This window comes from Prinia subflava, chromosome 8, assembly GCF_021018805.1.
Source record: "Prinia subflava isolate CZ2003 ecotype Zambia chromosome 8, Cam_Psub_1.2, whole genome shotgun sequence".
In the NCBI taxonomy this organism is placed as follows: domain Eukaryota; kingdom Metazoa; phylum Chordata; class Aves; order Passeriformes; family Cisticolidae; genus Prinia; species Prinia subflava.
Window position 1 is genome coordinate 12,561,855 of NC_086254.1, and position 5,201 is coordinate 12,567,055.

A 5,201-nucleotide genomic window follows, 5' to 3' on the forward strand; every position below is an offset into this window, starting at 1 on the left:
AGGAATTGCACTTGTGGAGCACTTGGCACCATCACTGGGTCCTGCCCAGAGGGCAGGGAGCAGCAGGCCCCACTGCTCACTCCTGGCAGGGGCACTCAGGCACACCTTGTACTTCAAAGTGTATAATCGTTATTTAAAGTGAAAATTACCACCGAGCTCTATTAGACTTTGAAATAAAAATTAGAGGTTTTTAAAATAGATTTTCCCTAACGAGGAGCGTGACGGATGGGCCCGTTGGAGAGCGTGTGAGCCAAGTGCTGCAGAGTGAAATGAAATGGCATCAGTGGCACCTCCCGCCCTCCTCACTGCTCTCCTCCCTTGAAAATCCATTCCAGCACCGTCCTGACGGAGTGGCAGTGGGACAGGGGCCAGGACACGTCCCTCTCTCCAGGTTAAAGTGAGCAAAGACATTTCCTTCCTCTCCACAGACAGACATTTCCCTTCCTCCTAAATCAAAGACAGCCAGTGGTCCATCCCTTTCCCCCTGAACGCATTTGCAGCCTGGGTGGTCTCCCATTCCCTTCAACATTCACTCCCAAATGCCCTCAATTTTGGAGCAGAATTCAGCTTAGATGGCAAATTTCTATCACAAATTTAGCAGATTTAAAGTGTGGGGTTTTTTTTTCCCCTAGGTGACCAAAACCTGAACCCCTGAGCTGTGTGAGAGTGATAATGGTCAGACCTGGGGCTGTGGGACAAGGTTTAGCATTTGGTTCCTGCTGCTTTCCTGGCTCCAAGCTCATTTTGCAGATCCATGTGTGGAGTTTTCATATCTGTTCCAAAGCCGAAGTGTTTTCATGGGGAACATGGAAATGAGGTCTCTGCAATTCCAACCAAATACAATTGACGTTTTCCCAGCTTCATTAAATGTGCTATTTTTACCTTGCAAGGTGTAATGTCCCTCCGTGCTCGGTAGCGAAGGGGCTGGGACAGGTTTAAAGCAGCAGCTCTTCACATGAAGTTCTGTTCAATTTCTGTGTTATCTTTCCCGGCACCTTATCAGCCTCTCTGGGCTATCTGCCTTCCCCATCCCTCCCCTCGTGGCTGTCAGCGAGCTGGGGGATGCTAAATGTGAAAATCCTTTTCCATCAAAGCCTCAGCACAGGCGATGCGGGCGGGGCCGCGCCCACACCCCGAGCTGGGAGCGCATCCCACGGGCTTCTCCCGGGAGCTGCAGCCCAGGGCTGCCAGCCAGGGCTCCAGAGGTGCCTCCCAGAGGCCTCTCCTGCCATGCCACAGGACACTGAGTGTCTGTGATCATCCTACACTTTCCATCCAAGCTCTGCCAGGGAGTTTGAGCTGGTGCAGGGTTCCCCCCTCCCACGGTTGCCTGCGGTTCACCCCATGAGCTGCGGATGGTTCTCAGAGAAGCCCAGGATGGTTTGGGGCATAAGGGGCCTTAAATCCCAGCCAGTGGCAGCCCCAGCCATGGGCAGGGACACCTTCCAATAGCCCAGGTTCCTCCAGACCCCTCCAGCCTGGCCTTGGGCACTCACAGGGATCCAGGGGCAGCCACAGCTGCTCTGGGCACCCTGTGCCAGGGCCTGCCCACCCTCACACCCAACAATTCCTTCCCAATCTCCCATCCAGCCCTGCCCTCTGGCAGTGGAAGCCATTCCCTGTGTCCTGTCCCTCCATCCCTTGTCCCCAGTCCCTCTCCAGCTCTCCTGGAGCCCCTTCAGGCCCTGCAAGGGGCTCTGAGCTCTCCCTGGAGCCTTCTCTTCTCCAGGTGAGCACCCCCAGCTCTCCCAGCCTGTCCCCAGGGCAGAGGGGCTCCAGCCCTTGGAGCAGCTCTGTGCTCTCCTCTGCACTGGCTCCAGCAGCTCCACGTCCTGCTGCTGTTGTTCCCCAGGGCTGGGGCAGCTCTGCAGGTGGGGTCTCACCTGAGCGGGGCAGAGGGGCAGAATCTCCTGTCTCACGTTCTGGTCAAGCACAGCCTGAGGTGGTTTTTCTCTTCTTCCCACCACCACAGTGACCCCAGCTCCTCCACCCCCATCTCTGGGAGTCTCACAGCTTGGATCCCCCTATCTAAGAGTGCCGAACCCCACGAACAAGGCTGTCCCCAAGACTCTGCCATGAACCCATTGGGAAGGAAGGCCCCTGGGGTCCTCTCTCCCTCCAGCTGAAAGTGCCACCAGCGCCTCGAGCCTGCAAGGTCTCTGCTTCCTCCTGGGAGCAGGTGGCTGTCCCCAGGAGGGACATGTGCTGGAAGAGGGCGGTCCAGCCAGTCCTGGGGTGCCCGTGCCAGGGGAGGAAAGGCTGCTTGGGGCTCTGGCGTGAGGTTAGCACTGAATCCGCAAAAATCACCGTACCTTGAGCAGTGCTCAATACACCTATTGATCAGTCCTCTCGCCTTGATCAGTTTGCTGGTGCTGCTGCCGCAGTGCTGCTTTCGGGGAGGGAGGGAGGGAGGCAGCGGCACAGGAGGGGGCAGGGAGCCCAGAATGCGCCTGCGCCGGAGATGCTCCAACTTCCCAAGGCCAACTTTGCCTTGTCCTGCTGGGCTCGGGGCTCCCTGCCCTTCTGAGGGAGGCAGGGGGAGCGCTGGCCTTGGCCCTTGGCTCAGGGGTGTTCTCGAGGTGGGAGGGTGGAGGAGCAGTCCAAGAATCTCCTCTGTCCTGCCAAAGCCTCCTCAGACACCTAAAACTGGGCGTCCTCCCAATGCCAAGAGCAGAAGCCAAGGGCCGAAGGAGGGAGAGGGAAATGTGGTCTCTGTGCTGGCTGGGAGCCCACTGAGGGCACCCAAAGGAGGGTGGGGAGCTGTGGGGAGCCCAGTCCTGCTGTGTCTCTCTGTAGGAGAGCGGCTGTGTAGGAGCAAAGGTGGGGTTGGGTGTCTCAAGGACCTGTGCATGGCCAAGGTGGCCAAGAAGGCCAGTGGCACCTGGCTCATATCAAAACCAGTGTGGCCAGCAGGGCCAGGGCAGGGATTGCCCCTCTGTGCTGGGCACTGCTCAGGACAGACCTCGAGAGCTGTGTCCAATACTGACCCCTCACTGCAAGAGAGACATCGAGGGGCTGGGAACAGAGCTGGGAAGGGGCTGGAGCATCAGGAGCAGCTGAGGGAGCTGGGGATGCTCAGCCTGGAGAAAAGGAGGCTCAGGGGGACCTTGTGGCTCTGCACAGCTCCTGACAGGAGGGGACAGCTGGGGGGGTCGGGCTCTGCTCCCAGGGAACAGGGACAGGAGGAGAGGGAACGGCCTCAAGTTGCACCAGAGGAGGTTCAGGTTGAACATCAGGAGGAATTTCTTCACAGAGAGGGTGGTCAGGCCTTGGACCTGTGCAGGGAGGTGGTGCTGTCCTTGGCACTCAGTGCTCTGGGCTGGTGACAAGGCAGGGATGGGGCACAGCTCGGGCTTGGTGGTCTCAGAGGTCTTTTCCAAGCAAGGTGACTCTGTGATTCTGTGTGACCAGAGGCACTGAGGAAGGTGTGGTGGGATGGAGCAGAGCTGGGCAGGTGGATCCACAGCCTTGACCTGGTTTGGGCTCAGATCACCCGTGAGCAGGGTGGGTGTGAACACCAGGATGGCTCTGGATGTCCCCAAAGCCTGGGCTGGCTGCCTGCGCCCTACACTGTCCCCATCACCTGAACACCCCCAGCAGCCTTGGGGACATCTGCCAGGGGCTTGCTCGTGGGAGCAGCCCCGTTTCTGCTGAGGGACTGGGAACACGTGCTGGGCTCAGGAGCAGAGGGAGGCAGGGAGCCAAAACCCCACCCCCAAAGGTCACGGAGTTAATTCCAGCTCGTGCCCCCCTCTCACACCTCACTGATTAATAATTGAAGAAAATGTATTTCTTTTCCAGCTTGGCATAAATCAAAAATAAACACAGCATCCATATTCTGCCCCAGGGAGGGAGCAGGAGCATGGGCTGGGAGCTGCCTTGAACAGGTGGAGGATGGGATGGCAGGGGGGCTCTTTGGAAAAGGTTGACTTTGGCTTTCTCCCATTGAAATCAGCACTAAAAGGCTTCATGAGAGGAGACCTGAAAGGGTCCAGTGGAGCTGGGCTGTGAATCTGCTGCCACCAGGAAAGCCTGAAGAGTTGGTTTGGGGGCATTTCCCAGTGCCCAGGTCCTCCATCCCCTCTGTTCCCAGGTCTTCCATTCTTCCTCATCCCAGGTCTCCCATTCCTCCTGCTCCTGGTTCTCCCATCCATCCTGCTCCCTGCTCATCCTGCTCTCAGGTCCTCCACCCTTCTTGCTCTCAACTCCTGCATCTCTTCCTGCTCCCAGCTGTGGCTCACCTGAGCTGCTGGCAGTCCCTGGAGAGACATTTTTGGATTGCTGGAATGGTGTTGGGGTAATTCACCAGCCTGGCACTCACACAGTCCAGGAAAACCTGGAAAAGGAGGATGAATGGCAAGGACATTGCCCTTCCTCTGCCGGGGCCATGTGCCCGAGCAGGTCTGGAGCATCAACCATTCCCTCGGTGCCACTGGTTCCTTCTCCCATCTCTCAGGATCCTTGTCCAGGAGGGTTTGGCCATACAGAAGCTCCTGTCCTCTCCATCCCAGCTCCCTGCTCAGCTGCTCCTGTCCTGCCCCGTCTGCACTGTCTCCCTGCTTCCAGCCCCCCAGGCTGCTCGCAGGAGCTGAATCCCCCCACTCCGGACCCGCCGTACATCGATTTGCATTGATGGATACTCCAGGAACGCCCATGGAAGACGCAGCATCCCTGAGCAGACCCAGATCCTCCACATTCATCTCGCGGCCGTGGCGGGGGTGTACGTGTGGTCTGTAACCTCACACCTGGCTGTGGGGCGCTCCTGCACACGTTATCCTGCAGATCCCCGCTGAGGTGGAGCCGGGTTCTGGAGCCCTTTGTCGGGGAGATGGAGCTGGGCAGGCACAGCCAGGATGGGGTGCAGAGACCTGGAGAGCTGGGTGCTGTTACCCACACTCGGAGCACCCTCTGCTCGAGGCTTGGGGAGCACCCACATCCCCTAAAACACCCACAGAACTCGTCCTGGCAGCTGGGAGGGATCCAGCGGATCCGGTTGTGCCCAGGCAGACCCCGGGGACCTGGCTGCCCTGATTTCTGGCAGCCTCCGTTCCCTCCTCTCTTGGTTAAATAAAGCTTTGGGCTGTGATGAAGCCCATTAAAGTCAGAGGCGAAGGTGTGGGATTGAAATGTAGGACAGCAGCCGCTGCAGAATGTGGTTGCATGGGATCAATGGGAAATCGATACCCGGCTCTGCTTCGTGG